Source organism: Oncorhynchus tshawytscha, linkage group LG15 (genome assembly GCF_018296145.1).
Source record: "Oncorhynchus tshawytscha isolate Ot180627B linkage group LG15, Otsh_v2.0, whole genome shotgun sequence".
Lineage (NCBI taxonomy): Eukaryota > Metazoa > Chordata > Actinopteri > Salmoniformes > Salmonidae > Oncorhynchus > Oncorhynchus tshawytscha.
In genome coordinates, this window is record NC_056443.1 from 25424760 (window position 1) to 25446418 (window position 21659).

Below are 21659 nucleotides of genomic sequence, written 5' to 3' on the forward strand. Positions count from 1 at the left end.
TGTGTTATTATTCAGCTGTTCATAAGCTTAACTAGACGCACCGGCTAGTTTATTAGATTCAGTACACCGTTCACGAAAATGGATCACTTATACAGTCAGTGAGTCATGTGGACATGGCTTGCTATATAAAGCTGGCAGACAGGCATCGAGGCATTCAGTTACAGTTCGATTGAACATTAAACTGGACAAAAAGAGTGACCTAAGTGACTTTGAGCGTGGTTTGATCGTCGGGACAATTTGAGGAGTGGAAAAATATCGCCTGACATCGAGGTCAGTTTACTTGGGTGGCCTGCGCAGTCCCCAGACCTCAACCCAATAGAGCATCTTTGGGATGAGATGGAACAGGCTGTTCACAGCATGAATGTACCGCCGTCCAATCTGCAGCAACTGCATGATGCCATCCCGTCAGCATGGACCAACATCCCTGTGGAACGTTTCCGACACCTTGTTAAATGCCCTGAAGAACTCCAGCTGTACTGGAGGCAAAGGGGGGACTGACCCGGTACCTAGACAGGTGTACCCAATAAACTGAGTGCGTATCTAACAGGATGCAGTCTCCAGCCAGAGGTTCCTCATCAGCTTGCAACAGTTTGTGACAAGAGGCAAGGGCACTCGTACTACAAGTTGTCGAAAGCATTCCACAGGGATATTGGCCCATGTTGACTCCAATGCTTCCCACAGTTGTCAAGTTGGCTGGATGTCTTTTGGGGTGTGGACCATTCTTGATACAAAGGAAACTGTTGAACGTGAAAAACCCAGCAGCTTTGCAGTTCTCGAAACACTCAAACCAGTGTGCCTAGCACCTATTATAACCATTCAAAGGAACTTCAATCTTTTGTCTTGTCCATTCACCCTCTGAATGGCACACATAAACAATCCATGTCTCAATTGTCTCAAGGCTTAAAAATGCTTATTTACAGACAGGTGTCTCCTCCCCTTCATCTACACTGATTTGAAGTGGATTTAACTAGTGACATCAACAACGGAGTAGCTTTCGTAGCTTTCACCTGGATTCACTTGGTCAGTCTGCAATGGAAATCACGTGTTTTGCACACTCATTGACTAGGGCTGTGTTCGAATACCCAGACTAACATACTACATACTTAATGAGTTTATACAGTATCTACTATATACTATTAGTTAATTTTAGTATATTGTAAACAAACTATCAATTCAGTTGAGCATACTAGCGCTATGCTTGCCTACCGGAACTTGATTATGTTGCTATGCAACCTCTTGCGAGCATAACAAATTTGTCAGATTGTCCATTCGTAAATTCTGAGCGTTTCCCCTTTCAGAGCGTTCAGTGCGCACACTGGCCGAGGAGTAGGGTTGAGCCGAGCGTTCTGACCATCACAACTGCATTGAAGTCAAGCACACAAGCTAACTGGCTAGCTACTTTCAGACACAAATCAGAAAATACCTCACTTTGACCATTTTACTCACCATAGCAGATCTGGTTAGGCTGTTTCCACATTATCCAGAGCGTTGGTCACTGTAACTGTGCTGCTGGCAACAATTTAATTACTTTTTTTTTTTGCTGACATTTACTGACACCGGCCATATTAAACGGGTGTTTGTAATAACCGACGAGCGTTTGTTCGGAGTAGATAGCCATAGCAAATTTATGTCCATTGAACGCACAACGACTATACCACTGAGCTAAGAATGACATGAATATTCAAGTCAATAAAAGTTGGATAGATAGTTAGATAATATACTGGCAAGTTCAATGTATTAGTAGCCAACTAACGAGGTAGCTAGCTAACATACCAGTAGTACCTACTGCTGTAATGATATGCTATACGGTTTGTAAGGATAGCGTAGCCAACACATTGTCAGCCAACATAACGTGAAGCGTAACTTATTTGAAAAGTAATTACTTTATTACATTTCTTAACATTTGTCATAATTAGTTAAAGCAATTAATTTATATTAATTTTTATTTTATTTTACTAGGCAAGTCAGTTAACTTCTTGCGTCGAGCCATCCCGGATCCGGGATCGTGAATACAGCCTCAAGCTCATTACCATAACGCAACGTTAACTATTCATGAAAATCGCAAATGAAATGAAATTAATATGCTAGCTCTCAAGCTTAGCCTTTTGTTAACAACACTGTCATCTTAGATTTTCAAAATATGCTTCTCAACCATAGCAAAACAAGCATTTGTGTAACAGCTAGCGCAGGTAGCGTAGCATTTAGCGTTAGCATCAGCAGGCAACATTTTCACAAAAACCAGAAAATCATTCAAATAAAATCATTTACCTTTGAAGAACTTCAGATGTTTTCAATGAGGAGACTCAGTTAGATAGCAAATGCTCAGTTTTTCCTGAAAGATTATTTGTTTAGGAGAAATCGCTCCGTTTGGTGCGTCACGTTTAGCTACGAAAAAAACCTGTATCCAGGAGTGTAATTATCCCCGCAGCTCATTAGCATAACACAACGTTAACTATTCATGAAAATCGCAAATGAAATGAAATTAATATGCTAGCTCTCAAGCTTAGCCTTTTGTTAACAACACTGTCATCTTAGATTTTCAAAATATGCTTCTCAACCATATCAAAACAAGCATTTGTGTAACAGCTAGCACAGCTAGCATAGCATTTAGCGTTAGCTTCAGCAGGCAACATTTTCACAAAAACCAGAAAATCATTCAAATAAAATCATTACCTTTGAAGAACTTCAGATGTTTTCAATTAGGAGACTCTCAGTTAGATAGCAAATGCTCAGTGTTTCCTGAAAGATTATTTGTTTAGGAGAAATTGCTCCGTTTGGTGCGTCACGTTTGGCTACCAAAAAAACCCGAAAATTCAGTCTTCAAAACGCCAAACTTTTTTCCAAATTAACTCCATAATATCGACTGAAACATGGTAAACGTTGTTTAGAATCAATCCTCAAGGTGTTTTTCACATATCTCTTCATGATATATCGTTCGTTGAAAGCCTCCTCTCTCCTCTCAATCACTGGATGACTGCATGGAGCTTGTAGATTACGCACCAATTTAGACAAAGGACACCGGGCGGACCCCTGGTAAATGGCCAATCTTCCAATGATATGCCTACAAATACGTCACAATGCTGCAGACACCTTGGAGAAACGATAGAAAGGGCAGGCTCATTCCCGGCGCATTCACAGCCATATAAGGAGACAATGGAAAACAGAGCTTCAAAAATTCTGCCCATTTCCTGGTTGAAGTTTCATCTTGGTTTCGCCTGTAGCATGAGTTCTGTGGCACTCACAGATAATATCTTTGCCGTTTTGGAAACCTTAGAGTGTTTTCTTTCCAAAGCTGCCAATTATATGCATAGTCGAGCATCTTTTCGTGACAAAATATTGCGCTTAAAACGGGCACGTTTTTTTATCCATAAATTAAAAGAGCGCCCCCTATATCCAAGAAGTTAAGAACAAATTCTTATTTTCAATGACTGCCTAGGAACAGTGGGTTAACTGCCTGTTCAGAGGCAGAACGACAGATTTGTACCTTGTCAGCTCGGGGATTCGAACTTGCAACCTTTCGGTTACTAGTCCAACGCTCTAACCACTAGGCTAGCCTGCTACACCATATCTCTTCGTCTTTGGCTGCATATTTCTTCAAATCTGGAAATATTGTGAAGCTGTGCCCATTTCTTGAAGAATTGCATTATGGGCCCTAAAAGTACAGAAATAGTGTCCACTGCGTGTATACTTCATATTTTGGTGAATTTAATACGACATCCGGGAACTTTTGGCATACAAAATCGATCCATACTATGACCAATAAGCATACTCAATTTAAGTCACAAATAGTATGGCTAGTATGGTTAGTATGAGTATTTGAACACAGCTATGGTGTAGCTGACTAATCTACATACTCCACTCTGGTCTGTGATGTTTTAGGAACAAGGGATGTCTGCCTAAAGGTCAAAACCAAGTGCTGTGTTGTTTGGGAACATAATGGCACCGTCGAGCATGATGACACATACTGAGACAGAACCCTCTGGGCACTTTCTCTGTTTGACCGGTGAGCACTGACCTGCATGAAGAATCCGGCGGGGCAGGTTGAAGAGGTCCATGATCCGGGACAGCTGCTGGTGCACGTTGTCAGCGACCGGTAGTTCAAAGTTGTCGTAGCACCACTGCGCCAACTCGTGGTCTGTGAGAGTCGAGAGATTTATGTTAGGTGACATTAAGGTTGGTTTACCGGAGACAGATTTAGTCTAGTCCTGGGTTACAAAGCATGCTTGATGGACATTTTAGTGAAGGACACATACTCTGTTTGAAGGTGTGATAGACGTTGAGGAGGGTCAGGTGATTTCCATCAATGTGGGTGAACCTTATCTTGGACTTCTCAGCCTCCTTCCTTGCCTCCGTGGGTCACACGAAACACTGTGGGACTAAAACAGGTTGGTATGTACTCCAACACAGCCACCCATAGGTATGATTTAGTCAATTCCCATAGAGAGGAACAAGGTCAGAGAGCACTTCACAGGGCATACAGGTGCATATTGGAACAGGAGGTGAAGGGAGGTGGGAGAGTGTGAAGGAGGGATGGCTTTCTCCTGCTTTGCGCAGGACTGAGGTTGGCTATTTGATGAGCTGTGTACTGCATAACCGAACCCCCAAAAAAAAAAAAGTATATTTACTCAGTTGTTGGCAAAAGGACATCTATGAAACTAGCCTGCATCTGACTCAAACTCTTTAAGCGGTGGTGCAGAAAGAGACCAAAGGCAAAGTGTCCTCCTACCACTCAATCTGCGCCTGAGCAGTTAAGAGAGGGAAAACCCTGATCTTGCACCCAAGCGGAAAAGCACTCGTACATCAAGATTGCATCAAACACCTCCCGCCTCACGTCAAAGCATGCTCCGTCATGGACTTAACCGGTGAAAGCTGAGTGTTTAACGAACCCCTGCACTTGGTTGCCTGTGCGACGCTAGGCCTAGGTTACACTGCTGACTCAGTAGTGAACTCAGCAGAAAACTGGGTTCCCTGACACACCCGTTATAAATCTGTGGTGTGTCTAAACAGCTAGCTAGTTATATTCCCTTTCCCCCCATTCAAAAGTATCGGATTAATCTCAATGAGGAGCATTCTGCTTTGGCAAGCCTAAAGTGCAATTACTGCCAGAGCACATTGGTCCTGCTGAGACTAGCCTATAAACTCATTAATTTACTGTAGACACAAATGTTTCCTGCCTGACAAATATTAACTGACTGACACCTCTAGCTCCTTTTGCTATCCCTCTTTTCAATATAGTGCCTTGCAAAAGTTTTCACCCCCCTTGGCGTTTTTCCTATTTTGTTGCATTACAGCCTGTAATTTAAATGGATTTTTATTTTGATTTAATGTATTGGACATACACAAAATAGTCCAAATTGGTGAAATTAAATGGAAAAAAATAACATGATTTCAAAAAATAAATTAAAAAACAGAAAAGTGGTGCGTGCATATGTATTCACCCCCTTTGCTATGAAGCCCCTAAATAAGATCTGGTGGAACCAATTACCTTCAGAAGTCCCATAATTAGTTAAAGTCCACCTGTGTGTAATCTAAGTGTCACATGATCTCAGTGTATATATACACATGTTCTGAAAGGTCCCAGAGTCTGCAACACCACTAAGCAAGCGGCACCACCAAGCAAGCCGCACCATGAAGACCAAGGAGCTCTCCAAACAGGTCAGGGACAAAGTTATGGAGAAGTACAGATCAGGGTGGGTTATAAAAAATATCCAAAACTTTGAACATCCCATGGAGCACCATTAAATCTGTTATTAAAAATGGAAAGAATTTGGCACCACAACAAACCTGCCAAGAGAGGGCCGCCCACCAAAACTCACAGACCAGGCAAGGGGGGCATTTAATCAGAGATGCAACAAAGAGACCAAAGATAACCCTGAAGGAGCTGCAGTGATCCAAAGGACCACTTTAAGCTTGTACACGCCACAGAGCTGGGCTTTACGGAGGAGTGGACAGAAAAAAGCCATTGCTTAAAGAAACAAATAAGCAAACACGTTTGGTGTTCGCCAAAAGGCATGTGGGAGACTCCCCAAACATATGGAAGAAGGTACTGAGATGAGAGTAAAATGTAGCTTTTTGGCCATCAAGGAAAACGCTATGTCTGGCACAAACCCAACACATCACCCCGAGAATACCATCCGTACAGTGAACCATGGTGGTGGCAGCATCATGCTGTGGGGATGTTTTTCATTGGCAGGGACTGGGAAACTGGTCAGAATTGATGGATGGTGCTAAATACAGGGAAATCCTTGAGGGAAACCTGTTTCAGTCTTCCAGAGATTTGAGACTGGGACGGAGGTTCTCCTTCCAGCAGGACAATGACCCTAAGCATGCTGCTAAAGCAACACTTGAGTGGTTTAAGGGGAAACATTTAAATGTCTTGGAATGGCCTAATCAAAGCCCAGACCTCAATCCAATTGAGAATCTGTGATATGACTTAAATATTGCAGTGCACCAGCAGGAACGCATCCAACTTGAAGGAGCTGGAGCAGTTTTGCCTTGAATGGGCAAAAATCCCAGTGGCTTGATGTGCCAAGATTATAGAGACATATCACAAGAGACTTGCAGCTGTAATTGCTGCAAAAGGTGGCTCTACAAAGTATTGTTTTGTCTAGTTTATTTCACAAATATTTAGCATCTTCAAAGTGTTAGGCATGTTATGTAAATCAAATGATACAAACCCCCAAACTATTTTAATTCCAGGTTGATAGGCAACAAAATAGGAAAAATGCCAAAGGGGGTGAATACTTTCGCAAGGCACTGTACATCACTGCGCCCAGTGGGGCCGTGGGCGAACCTTCATGCCCTCTCCCATCTACATGCAGGGAGCAAAGACTAGTCTGTCTGTAGTAGGCAGATCTAAAGCACCATGAGATTACATTTGCTATCAGCCGCAGTCAAATCACATTCATCAACATCGTTACTGAGATTACACCTCCTTTAAACCGCTCTTGTTGGAGCTCATTGTAGTCTCAGTGCTAGAGAGATGGTATTGCTACACTGACAAAGAGGCATGGTTTTCCGATCTTTCCCGGACAAATATATGTTTTTCTAACGAAACAGCTGGTGTGAAATGGACCAGCTCTAGACACCATACAAACAAATTGAGTGTCAACAAATGTTGTTTGCAAACCTAAGCACATCAAAATATTAGGTTTCAGGAGAAGTTCATTACTTGAACATATCTAATTATCTCCAAAAACTGTCTGGTCAAATAGACTAAACAAGAAAGGGGTCAAGGTTGAAAGGGAGCATCATCTGGATAACTAAGGGGAAAAGTAGCAACAGGTGCAGTTCACTGAATCTATTTTTTTGTGGGGGATGGAGGGCAAATTTGCCATGAATATACAACTTTTCACAAGACAGCGTATTGCTTACAATAGTGACGGACGGAGGCTTGTGATTGGCATAGCGCACTTTTCTCCCTGACCATTACCTGACAGCATGGCTGTGATGGACAGGATCTCGTTGGAGCAGTTGAATACATTTTGAAATTGGAGAGAAAACAAGGAAGAATAAGGGATGGCAGAGAAGGTAAAGAAGAACAGAAGGAAAGGACCCCTGTGTGTGTATATGATGGCCATTACCCTGGATGCCAATTTTGTAACCGTGGCGGGGAGGCTCATTTTTAATCCTCCGCTCCCCCGATTCAAAACAACTAATGCAATTACAGGGGAACCCTTAACTTAATGCATCAACACAAGGCTCCCAATGTTTGCTTAAAAGATTTTTCCCCAAGATGCAATTATTGACCTTTGGCTCGGGAGAATTGAAGACTAATGACCAGTTGCATGTTAACTGAAAATTAGCTTCAGCTGAGGGCTGTGTTGTTCCCTTTCATCTCTCTCAAATAAGGAAGAAAAAAGCCTCTTTCAAAATGCAAGGGGGTATATTCTTATGATGAACAAATATCGATTTGGGGCATCAACCCTACTTTTTATACTAAAGGTGAGAGCTAGCTGCATCACTGGGCACAGACGTCAATTCAACGTTGGTTCAATTTAATTGCTTTTGTCAGTTATGAACAAATTCTTATTTACAATAATGGCCTACCGGCCAGACCCGGACAACGCTGGGCCAATTGTGCGCCGCCCTATGGGACTCCCAATCACAGCCTGATGTAATGCAGCCTGGATTCGAACCAGGCCTCTTGCAGTGAGATGCAGTGTCTTAGACCACTGCGCCGCTCGGGAGCCAATGTGAGTTTAATGATGTTGATTCAACCATGTTGATGCCAGTGTGTTACTACACCAATGGCTTGTGGCTCACCCACTCCTTGTCGACGAAAATCAGATTTTACAGATTGTGTGGAAATGCAATCTATGGCTCACCTCATCAGAAAGAAACTATTGACCGCCTCAATACACAAGAATCCAATATATTAACCAAGGGCCAAATCAATGGGACTAAAGGCTAAAAGGTACATTAAACTCACATAGGCTTTGAAATGTACTACTCTGCAAATGTCACGAAGCAAATGAAACCCACCCAGGGCTGGTCCTTCCTGTAAATCGCTACTGATTTCTCTTAGATTTTCCATATGGGTTCACGCCACGGTACTTATTGAGTGTGGCGCGAGGCAGGTCAACAGAGAAATAGACAGGCCGTTCATGTGCTCCCTGGTTACAACGAAGATACTAAATTCCACCCTAAGATTCAGGCCGAACTCCAATCTAGCCTAACACAGACTAAAGGCCAATGGCCTTCATGCCTGGGTTCTTTGATAACCCTTGATAATCCTAGCCCACTCCTAGGTATCAGCCTGCCTGTTCCGTTTCATGAAATACAGCCACAATGGACAGCAGCTCCATGACAATATTCCCACTTTGTCTTAATAACAGTAGCACAAACCCAAGTCATGATTAAATCCTTTTAATGTGCCCAAATGAATGACAAATTAAAACAAAAGGCTAATGTGAAGCATCCCCCACACCATTATCGAGCAACCAAGGTTTTCAATTGTCTCAAGGAAGCATTTCTTCTCTCAAGCCCTTTGTTGAGCAGACGCTTTGTTTTGTGTGTGTGTGTGTGTGTTCCCATTCCCATCCTAATGAAGCGAACACCTGGACAATCAAACAGGCTAAGGAGAAAAACATGTTCCAATCGTGCCCCTCTACCTGGAGATCCAATTCCATGGCTCTCTTTAACCAGGTCCAGAGATTCACTTGGCTGAACCCACAACTCCGGCGTAGCCTTTCAGGGAGTGGTTCTTCTGCACCGCATGTCAAATTGACCTGTGTGCCAGCGAGATACAAAGGCTTTTCTTGGAGGAGAAGCTTTGCAGTGCGTTGGAGCGATGGCACAGCCTCCTCCGGCTCTTTATCTTTCTATTCCAATCAGCTTGTGTACCCGGGGCGCTGAGCAGCTAGTTAGACAGACCCAGCGCCTCCACTGACAGCGTGTACAACTTCCATATATTCCATAATATAAACGCAACGTGGAAAGTGTTGGTTTCATGAGCTGAAATAAAAAAATCCCAGACATTATCCATATGCACAAAAAGGCTTATTTCTGAGGACTATGTGTGTCTGTAAAAAATCACTGATTGGCTGGGCCTGGTTCCCCAGTGGGTGGGCCTAAGCCCTCCAATAGCAAGTCATGTGAAATCAATAGATTAGGGCCTATTGAATTTATTTCAATTGACTGATTTGCTTTCATGAACTGTAAAGAGTTTTATGAACTCTGTAAAAAAATAAAAATAAATTGTTGTGTTTTATATATATTTTTCAGTATAGATGAATAAGGTCATCATTCCTTCCCCTCATTTCCAATTAGACTTAATGGACAGGGCTTGAGTGGGCCGGCGGGGGGCTAAAGCTTGCGTGCTGGGAGACGTATAGCGGTGGGTGAGGGGGGTGGGTGGCGGAGGTTGGGGGAATAGGTCAGTCACATTTCATTGGCGGAATATAAAGAGAAGGCAATAGCCAAGGTGATACCGGGGCTATTGATGTAACCAATTTCATTCTCAAAATGGCGTTTGCCGCAGCGGATGGGGAGAGATGGGTTTAATCTCGGAGGGGAGATGAAAACTGTATTAAGGTGGAGAGAGAGGGGGAGTGTGTGTGGGCTTAAGGCTAGGTAGAGAGAGACAGAGGGAAGGTGGGTTCTCCTTGGGGAGAGTAAGAGAACACACGGCGCATTGGCTCTAGGGCTGCTGGGAAGGGAAGGAAGTTAGTGGCCTGGCTTAGTGTCTCTCGAGTGTGACATTGGGATGAGACAAAGTGCCTCTGTGTGTTCTGTCCAGGCTCCGGCCCAGTACGGATGAACTGGGGGAGCGCTTGGAGAAGCGGTAGCCCAAACACACTGACCGACCAGCAACAAACTACACCATGTACCCACAAAGAGGATAGAAACAGACTTCTTTTGACAGTGGAGTTTAACCACCTATTCTGACAAAAGAGCAAAGAACCACAAGGTCCAATCCCACCATTCTGCTCAACTTTCAAGACTTCTAAATTATTATTTATTTATTATTATCTTCTCCAGAATGTGATTTTTTTTTTTTTGTAAGATTTAAGCTCTCAAGTGACCTAGCTGATCCAGATTGGGTGTCATACATCAAACATCTACAGCTAAACAAAAGGTTCTGTGGACTTCAGAGCAACAGTTTCTACCGGTCTATGTCTGTTCATTGGACCTTAACAGATGGTTCTGTGATCAGTGAGACAAATTCACCATGATGTTATTTATCAAAGCCCACAATATACAACTTTGGGCCCAATTCAATCAATCTCCGTAACAGGGTTTCCAGGATGAGTCAAGAACATTCACCTTTTTTTCTGTGAAAGAAATGCATGTTTGGCTTTGTGATTTCCACTGTGAAACAAACTGTCAGCAACGTATACAATCACACTGTATACATGCAATGCACAGCAAGAATGTTAATTTAGCGTCGACTGAGATTGACTGGATAGGGCCCCTAGTATCAAAAACAAAATGGATCCCTTTAGTCTAAATGCAATATAAGACCTCTTACCTGGTGGGTCCATGAAGTCGAAATGTACCAAGTCGTCGGTACCTAGCTTCTTGAGCTGCAGCACGACCGAATCCAGGTTGGACCTCAAAATATCTGGATACGTTTTGTCCTGTCATAGAGTAAGAAGCGGGGAAACCGGAGGGGAGGGGTTCAAATCAAAACGAATTAGTCAGGGTGCCGATTATCTCGTACGTCAAAGTGAACAGAAAATGGAAGTCTGGGGCTGTTTTGAAGGGCTATTTAACTTGTTTTCAAATCCCTCTGCCAGTCGGTGTGACGTGAAAGAATTACCCTGTTAAAGTGGAGGACTGGGTCTTTCACGTGTTCATTTGTCACAGGGGGGGGGTCCGTGTCACTGGCGCAGGTTATTAAAAAAGGCTGTGGGTGATTGGTGGGGAAACCAGTTCTCAAGAGTGAAAAGGGCTGAAAAAAGAAAAAGGCGACTTTTAGTTCTGGATGGAAATACTGGATAACTGGGAATGGAGATATTTCTATGTACATAGGCTTTTTCTCTGTATAGCCTAGAGGTACAAGTGCACTACGCTTATATGAATCACGGATGTGAGTCAGCGATAAATTAAAACTCTGGAAATAATGTATGATGTAGGTATGGCTAAACCACCGGATATTAGCATTCCTATGCCCTAAGCTTTGAAGAATCAATCGGTTGTAGACATCAATTCATCTGGGAACAATGTGATTATTCTAGCCGTGCCACGACGAACCTGCATCTCAGTCTTGTAGGCCTTCTCTGTGTTGGGCCGATGCTTTGCTGATGGCCGTCACCAGGAGGACTCCACTCCGATATGAGGATTATACACCTGGCAGAAACAGCAAGGCAGACAGGTACGGCATAGACTGAATTCAAATCACTCTTTCATAAACAAACACAGGTAGGGAGGGTAGCAGAAATCTGGGAACTTTTAAAAAGTTCCCTGGTTTAACAGAAATCCTGGTTGGATAATTCCGGATTTTCTGCTTATTCCCTCCTGATTCGAGGAATTCTCCAACAGGGATTTTGGGGAAAACCAGGGATTCTTTTTGTAACCCAAAACACAGGTACACTAACATCTAGAAACGGGATGCGGGATAGGGAGCATCAAGGTTACGAGGTGGAGAAATAGACCAGCGTTTATGTGCAGGATACAGGGGGATTTGAGTTTCACACACAAACACACATTCCCAAATCACATACGCACAAACACGTGCACACACACACACACAATCCGCCGGGTGCATATATCAACTCTGATTGAGCCACATGTATGACTTGGCTCCGTGCTGGAGAAATGTCAGCGGAATTAATAACTGGCTTCTCTATCTCTGCCGCTGTCAGGTGCAGCGCTGCTCTGTTTATCTGGGGATTTTCAGGCAACAGAGGCAGACGATCGGAGGAGATTAGGCTGGGGAGGGTGGATTGAGAGGGGGGGGGCAAATCCGAGATCAATAACAAACACCACGCCGTCGATGGTCAGGGAAGTCTCTGTGATGTTTGTCGACACCACGTCCTGCGGAAATGAGCACAGCTGGGTGTAGTCAGTCGTTAGGGGAGGGGTTGTGGAAGAGAGAGTGTAACATGGGTTGAGGCCCTGCAATGAAATGGCACTATTCACTCATACAGTATCTTATGAGATGGAGAGAGCAAAAACATTTTTTAATAAAAGGAAGAAGGATCATTTGTGGCCCTATACATCCTTTAGTGGATAGGTGACTTGAAGCACTGCTCAACACTCACTAGACACTACACTTCCGTAACGAGCAAGCTGCAACATCCGAATGAATTAAGTCCTGCAGATACAGCTGTGGTCTATCGCAGGCTCACTGTTTAATAGATCCAACAGGAGAGTACCGTAACAGTTGCTGCAATCAAGTCGAATCTGCAAACTGCGGCAGGCTGCCTCGCCGCGGAGTGTCCCTTCCTCATGCATTAGCGCTGCCCGTTTTTGAGGGGGTGCCGCTGTCGACTCGCAGCATGCTACCCGTCTCCACGAGATGTCATCCTCTCTCTTCTAAAAAGCCCTTCCCACAGGTCTTCGAAATTAGAACAAATAATTTATGTAATAGTTCCTTTTCCAGCAGGTGGTCTGCATTTAAAGTGCAGTCCTTTCAGAATCACTGTGTGCATTCATCCTCCGTGATGATAGTTTGACAAGACTGGAGGAATTTGTTTTAGGTGAAAAAAATGAAAGGAAATTCAATTCTGCTTCGCTTGTGAGTAACCGTGCCTGTCGACTTCGACAAACAAAGCAAAACACGCGGATGATTCATGCGCCCCAAGGTGCAGGCATCGTGTGTCAGCGCGAGAGCGCCCACCAAATTAAAATCCCTGACAGAGGAGTGCTCCAAACCCACCTCGAAATAGGAGTTAAGTTGCATTAAAATTAATAAGCTTGGAGGATTGCTGCAATTATGTTTTGAGTCACAATAAAATGAGTCACGACAAATGAGGCTCTAAACTAGAGCGGATGATGCGAGCAGAGGGTTTGTTTTCAACTGCCTCAAAGACAAGGAGGAGACTTGTTTCCTACATCTTTTTCTATGAATCACCATTTCCGAGTATAATTTTGGAAACATTACAACTGGGTTTGCCAGTAGTTCTGAAAGTAGCACTCACAAGCCAAAAGTGGTCCCTGTACCACGTCAAATAATGTGCAGATGTGTGTACCACGTTCTCTCGGTCTGTCTCTCTCTTGGTCTCTCTCACTCGGTCTCTCTCTTTCTTGCCCTGCCCTGCAACCTCATTGGATAATACTGGGCAGGCCTCTTGCTAGCTGTCACTCAAATGCGAGGGGCTGAAGCTCATTGGCTAGAACTCTAATTGCTAAGGGGCTGGCCCACGTCGGGGGAAATGTCAGGAAAATGGCCCGGCACAGCTTCAAGAAAACAGTCGCTTTCAAACTAGGGATTTCGTGGCTAATTTAGGCACTTCTGCTCATAGATTATACATGTATGAACTACACATTGACACATTGTGGGAGGTGGGAGGTTTAAAAAAAGACTTTCTTAGTTGCCAAAGTACCAGAGCATGTCTTTAAGAGAGATTCACCAGAGGCAGCACATAGTAATACAGAGCTGAGAAGAAGAAAAAAAGCCACTCCTCAGCTGTCAGAAAGGTGCGTCGGTCGATCAAAGCATCATGGCCGGCTGCAACATTCATTCTTTCTCAAATGTAATAGGGCCTAGACAAATACTGCATATGGGATGAGAGAGGGGGAAAAAAATTAAATTAAAAGCTGTTTGGGTTGTGGGAGCGACGTGAGCCGCGAAGCTGCTGTGGAGTCGCGCGTCTCCCAGTCCCATATCTTTTTCTATTACAATTATCCCCTGTAGCAAGGCTGTCTATGAGAAATGACAGCTGAATCAGAGCACCCGAAATAATAAAATGAGTCATATCACCCTATGGGTCTCTGTCAGCGTTTACACAAACGGAGGAGAGGGAGGAAGACAGATCTGCAGCTGCTCTCAAGCGAGCCTTGACCGCCGCGGGGGGGTTCTCGTTATGTAACGGCGGAGCCTGATTGGCCCCAGAAAGCATCAGAGTATGTTGTGCACCATGACACTGTCGGACAGTCTGAATCCTACTGTAGTGGGAACTTCCACTCCAATGTCTCAGCATAATGTTAAGGGGTGTTAATAAAACTGCCTCGTCACTGTCCCTTACATATATAGAAAAGCAAGACCAATACAACTGCAAGCACAGGAAAAATGCAAATGAAGGTAGGTATTTGTATTATATCTGCAAAAGCGTTGAACAGACACACTTCCTTGCAAAGGAAGGATAGGCGTGAAAAACTTTCTCCAAAGAACAAAAAAAAAAGAGTATCCCTTTTCTCTAACAAAAGTGATCACAAAAGTGATAGTATTTTTCCTTGGGAAAAATATGCAAAATTCACACACACAAAATTCACATCTCTTGATCAAAACACTTCTCTGTGAGTCGTCATCCATCGATACATGTCCAGAACAGATTCATAGCTTGGTTTCTATTGGCTGTCTAAAGCTGTGAGCCTCAAAGGCTTTTTAAAATCCTACCTTTTTAAGTGTGGATTTCTCTCCAGCCAGAAAATACCTGACTGTTTTTTAGTTATTAATGCCTTGGGAGTTTTATTTCTGCTCAGCCCTTGGCCTTGTGTAATTCTGCCGTCAGATGTAGAACCATTCTGTTTTGTATTCACGCTGAGGAGCGAGGCAGCAGTCAAAGACGGCCCATTTCAAACCTGTCAACAGGCAGCCTGCTCAAGCCAATGGTCGCTTTGATTATAGGGCCGGGACGACACCAGTATCGCAGTATATATTTTTTTTCCATAGCAAAAATTAAAACACAAAGCAGACCAAACTCTTTGTTCCTTTGAAAACCTACTGTATGTAAAATATTGTGTGCTATAGCTTGTATCGCGGTACTGGTAACGTCCCGGACCTAATTGATTTGGTTACACCTCCCCCACAGGAGGGATGTACATCTTGATCTGAGTGAACACTAGAGGTGTCATCCAATAATATGTTTGAGTGGATCTCTTTGAACTAAGAGAATCAATCACCTATTACAAATGTACAAATGTAAACGCTGAAGACCAAAGCCAATTGCTTGGCAAAGTGTTCAAGACATTAAGAATGCTCAGCCACACTCAGTGTCCCGTAGGTGTTTCTGGAACAAAGACGGCTAGCCTAGCAGATACAGGCAGCTTGGGCCATCCCTCAGAAAATGTCTGCCAACATTTTCCCCAAGAGGAACGGTTGGCAAGGAGCAGCTCATGTCCTGTTCAAAGGGAGCTGGGAAAGGTTCAATGGGGTGAGTCTTAGTGATGGGGCAATATTATTTTTGGACCCAATATTATATCAATACTTTGACTCCAAGTAAAACATTTGTTTTTGCTAGGTAGCGTTAGCATGCGCCAGTCGGATATACCCGATGCTAAAATGCAGGTATTTGTCATCCTATAGCTTGTTTTCCATCTTTTTAAATAGCAGAGCCAACGTGTTTTCAGCACTTTTTTATTTTATTTCCATGACTGATCAAAGCAAATGTTCTCATTCTCTCTCGCCTCTCTGTAGCAGACATGGTGATCAATATGTTTGGAACATTATCACAATAAAATCACAGTATCGAATCCTAATACATATAGAATCGTGAGAATCACAATACATATCGTGAGGTCCCTGGCGATTCCCAGGCAATAACCTGTATGTCAGGATTCAGCCAGTGTCCTAGCAGCTGCCAGAGTAGCTAGCCTGCCTCCTCACACGTCATAACCATATAGGAGGGCCTCTCATTGACTGCATTGATTCAGAATGTGTCTGGAGGCTGGGACCCGTTACACAGCTGAGCGCAGGCCCGGCTCCTTCCTGTCTGTCTGCCGGCTGTATAGAGCTTTCCAGACTTTTCATCAGAGATATCATTAGAGCATCATCTCTGCACATTATTTCTGGGTTATTAACCTGCAGGGGGTGAGCACTGTGGCTAACACAGGCCATAATTCACGCCAACCCTCTGGGAGGAGCTGCCTGTTGACAAATAAAGCATTCCTCTGATTGGTAGAAATGGAGGGCACCTCGAACAATTTGGGCCCGGCCACATCAGCGGCTCACTGCTATGTTCAAGACCCTTGGCCAATCGAGCTTAGCGAGGGACCAGAATTGATGGTATTCATGAACCTGGCCATTGAGTGAAGGCAAGTCATATGGGGTTCAAGGATCGTTGTGACCAACAGGGTCATTCTAGCCTCAACTCCCTGTTTGTAATGTAGGGTTGAGACACTGACACCTCAAGCTCACCTCCTGAGACAACTGGGTTAAATGCAAAAGACACATTTCAGTTGAATGCATTCAGTTGTACAACTGACTAGGTATCCCCCTTTCCCTTCTCTCTTTTCAGGCCAGGCAGACGGACAAGAAAAACAGGCTACATGAGAGGTAGCATGGCATTCAGACACAGTCTGCAATCACCAGATAGGAGAGAGCTAGCACGTTGGGGAGAGGTCCAGTGTTAGGACTTCAGAGAATTGTTGGATGCAAATTTATAGCCGCTTACCGGTCCTCTCAACCACGCAAAACACCCTGTCACAATCTATCAAGATGTGGAGGTGACATCTGCTGGGCCAGGCGGTGTCCAAACAGCTCCCTGTGATACCCGTGCCCCTCTTTCATGTCAACATCCCTTTGAACAGCGAGAGCAAACATGGGGATCATGTTTGAACTTTGGGAAAGATCCCCGGCTCGGCTTAGGCTAATCAAACTGTTGAGAATGTTGAGCCTCCTTTAAACACTCACTCACACACCACACACAGCGTTGGAGGAGAGAGATGAAATGCTGCCAGACTGGGAGAGAGAGGGAGGGAGGGAGGGAGGCCGGAGTGAGCAGTTCACCCGCCTCGTCACGTACCACAGGAAAAGAGGGGCCTGTCAAAACGCTGTGGATCAAACCACAGTGGTAAAAAGAAGGGTGAGGCAGCAGCCTGGCTTGACTAGGCATTAAACATTGTGAAAAAATATATATATTTAAAAAAAATAACTCTCGGGCTGTGACTTCATTATTCCAAATAAGTCATCAATAATCTTTCTGGGCTCCATAGAGGCAGCACACGATGAGTCATTCATCAAATCCCTGTCAGATGTTGAGGCAAATGTTTGCAAATTTACTGGCGGTGTGACGGGGTTTTGATATTCCGTCAGATTCCTTGCCAACGCCGTGGCCATCCAGGTGGTTCCACTGCTGTGATTATAGTGCGCCTGTTTGAACGCCGAGCTATAAACAAAACGCTGGACGCGTTTGCGGTCCGCATTAATAACAGAAACAGTACATTGCTGTGTGGGACCAGTTCAGGACAAGGGAACAAGAGGAGAGGAATGTTCACACATTCTATAGACAGGTTGGTTGTTTAGCAATAAAATCCGACGCTTGTGCAACTACGGAGCAGAACCGACCAGGTTGGCTTAAATCAGTGTTTCCCAACTCCGATCCTCAAGTACCCCCAACAGTAAATATTTTTATTGTGGCACCAGGTAAGCACACCTGATTCTACTTGTCAACTAATCATCAGGCCCTTGACAAGTTGAATCATGTTTTTTTTTTCTCCGTGGCTACAACAAAAATGTGTTCTGTTGGGGATACTAGCTGACCGGAGTTGGGAAACGCTGGCTTACATTGTTGACATGTCAACTATATTTAGTCTCTAAATGTTTATTGAAAACAAATACAGTTGAAGTCAGAAGTTTACATACACTTAGGTTGCAGTCATTAAAACTCGTTTTTCAACCACTCCACAAATTTCTTGTTAACAAGCTATAGTTTTGGCAAGTCGGTTAGGACAAATCTGACTTTGTTACACCAGCTTTGTCAGGAGTTATTGTGGGAAGGTTGTGGAAGGCTACCCGAAACGTTTGACCCAAGTTAAACAATTTAAAGGCAATGCTACCAAATACTAATTGAGTGTAAGTAAACGTCTGACCCACTGGGAATGTGATGAAAGAAATAAAAGCTGGAATAAATAATTATCTCCTATTATTCTGACATTTCACATTCTTACAATAAAGTGGTGATCCTACCTGACCTAAGACAGGGAATTTTACTAGGATTAAATGTCAGGAATTGTGAAAAACTGAGTTTAAATGTATTTGGCTAAGGTGTATGTACACTTCCGACTTCAACTGTAAATTGGTAGATATTTTTGCCATATTAGCATAGACGTGACGGTCAAAACATCTCAAAACAGACATGGTATGAAGAAGATTTTGAAAAACTAGCTGAAACGAGTCACCTATGATTCCCCACATGGCAGCTTCTTGTCATTATTGCTAGCTAGCTATCTGGCCATCCAGAATCACAACAACAAGTAAAGGATACACATCGTTTTCATGACGTTGTCCGCTTCTATTGTAGCTGAGCAATGTTCCCCCTGCTCTGGTAGAGCATGCTGCCTTACCCTGGCAATGAGAAGACCAGATGACTAAGCGCGAGAGAGGCTGTGCCAACCAATAGAGGGGAAGAGGTGAAAAGACAGTGGTGCCGGTGCCTTATGCGCGAAGGGCATGAGTAATATCCACACCAGTTATAATTTAGAGCAGGGAATCTTATGCTGACAAAAGCAGCATATGGTGTGTGAGTCAGTCCTGCACCAAAGCTGGGAAAACAACAACTTTTTCTAACCCCCCCCAACCCTCTCCATATCCATCCACCCCTCCCAATCCTCTCCATATCCACCCCCAACCCTCTCCATATCCACCCCCAACCCTCTCCATATCCACCCCTCAACCCTCTCCATATCCACCCCTCAACCCTCTCCATATCCACCCCCAACCCTCTCCATATCCACCCCTCAACCCTCTCCATATCCACACCCCCAACCCTCTCCATATCCATCCACCCCTCCCAATCCTCTCCATATCCACCCCCAACCCTCTCCATATCCACCCCTCAACCCTCTCCATATCCACCCCCAACCCTCTCCATATCCATCCACCCCTCCCAATCCTCTCCATATCCACCCCCAACCCTCTCCATATCCACCCCTCAATCCTCTCCATATCCACCCCCAACCCTCTCCATATCCACCCCTCAACCCTCTCCATATCCACCCCCAACCCTCTCCATATCCACCCCCAACCCTCTCCATACCCACCCCCTCCATACCCACCCCCAACCCTCTCCATACCCACCCCCAACCCTCTCCATATCCAACCCCCAACCCTCTCCATACCCTGTCAAGTCTCTCTGCATCTCTCCATTTCTCGCTTTCTTTAGCCCTCTTGCTTTCTAACTCTCACTCTCTCCTTCTCTGAAAGGGAGCTATTGAGTTGCTGAGATGCTCTGTGCTTCTGAGGAGTGATTTGAGCAGTGGCGGCATTTACCTTCCTCCCAATAGCTCCGTTGGGCTTGTGTGGGTGGGGGCGGCTCAAAGAACCTCTGCTGATGCTGGGGCAGCAGCGTCGAGTACAGCGGGATGATTTTGATGTCCCCCACATCGGGTCCCAGGTCGTCGATTTCCTGAAAGATGAAGCGGAACCATTCAAAAGGGGCAGGCAGGTGATGGAAGGCTGCCGAGCAGCAGCGTTTGGGCGCACAGTCAGTCACCTGGGGCTTGGTCTGAATAACACCAGGAGAGAATGGGGAGAAGAACGTCTGAAGAGTAGAGTAGAGGGGAGGGGTAGAAAGGAGAAAGGGCCAGGGAGATGGTGGTTCCCGCCACAGTACATTTGTTCTGCCTATCACTCCATCTGACTGAGGAAATTAAACCTGGACTGCCGCGTGCTTGGGTGAGCTCCCCATGGCTCCGTTGTCAAATGCAGCAATCAGGAAAACACACACACACACACGGTTCATTATTCCATACTGCAATATTGTAGGAGAAATGTGAAATGAGGATGCTGCACTGATGCATAAACCAGAGGCAAATCATGGCAGATCAGTTTAGTGGAGCTGAACATTATAGAGCCAGTGGGCTCTCAGACAGAGGAGAGGAGGACCTGAGCAGCAAGGGAAATATGAAAACATGACAGTAGACAAGGCTAGGTCTCCGACTGAACTAGCCAGCCTGAACATAACGGACTACCATAATGTGACATTTGCAAATGCTACATATCAACTCGGTAAACGGCCCATGTATATTTAAGACAATTACATTGCTATCAACCATGTCCACGGGACCCCTAAGTGACTAGTCTACATTCTAGCCTGATAATAGTCTCGAATTCCTGGAATCTCTACACTAAATGACCACGCTTGACTTTTTTCCATCTCCAGACATTGGACAATGTTAGCTATGACAAGACCAGAAAAGGTACTGAAGCGATAACCGCTGCCTGATTAATTCCATGTTTATGTCCTACTTAAACAAGTAGCCTAAGCCAACCTATAAAAGGCCACAGCCTATGTTGTTGCACCACCTTCAGGCCCAAGTGAGCAATGCAGCTCCTTCGATAGATTGGCTGGGAGTGTCACGTGACACATACATGTACACTCAAACTCATTCCATGGAGGGCTGAGTGTCTGAGTTTTTGGTTTTTCCTTTCAATTTCAAGACCTAGACCAAGAGAGCACTTTACTAATGAGTGACCTTAATTCAATCAATCAAGGAAGGAGCAAAAACCCAGACACGTGACTTACAGCTTAAAATCATGTTTTATTGGAGTGCGAAGGGGGCTGGGACAGAAAGGGGTATTGGCTTGGCCTATTCTGAAATGAAGGGAACCATTTTATATATGGTCATGTCAAGGGCACAATGTGACACCGACTGCAACCTACAGCTCCCCAGCAGAACGACTGCCCTCCTTTGTCCCGGAGCGTTTCCTCTTGACGTGGTATTTACTTTACTCAGGGTAAGAATTGGCAAGGCTTTGCCTTAGTTGAATACAGCACAAAAACAATGGCAACCTCTGTGTGTGTTTGCAGACAGTAATGTATTCCCAGACCAATATTTTTCCTGCTGTGTTCACTCAGTGCACATGTCAAATCCATTCCACCGATGGCTATGTACCTCATAATCAACACGTTGACAAGTTAGAGTGGAAAATAGTAAATATGAATGGATTGATAAAATTAGCCTGGTTATTAATAGACCATCAACCCTCTGGATACAGCAGCTGTCATGAAAAATGGACGTCGTTGCCAAGGTGAGCTGGTGCGCCTGCGTCTGAAGGGAAATGGAGCACGTGCACAGGGGGGCAGGCGGCCAATGGGGGGAACCTGTCCACC

The 21659-nt window shown here is 44.5% G+C and overlaps 1 pseudogene; it reads right to left on the bottom strand.

The window, feature by feature from the left end:
• The window catches only part of LOC112214886, a 39635-nt pseudogene that overhangs the window by 4585 nt on the left and 13391 nt on the right, over positions 1–21659 (bottom strand).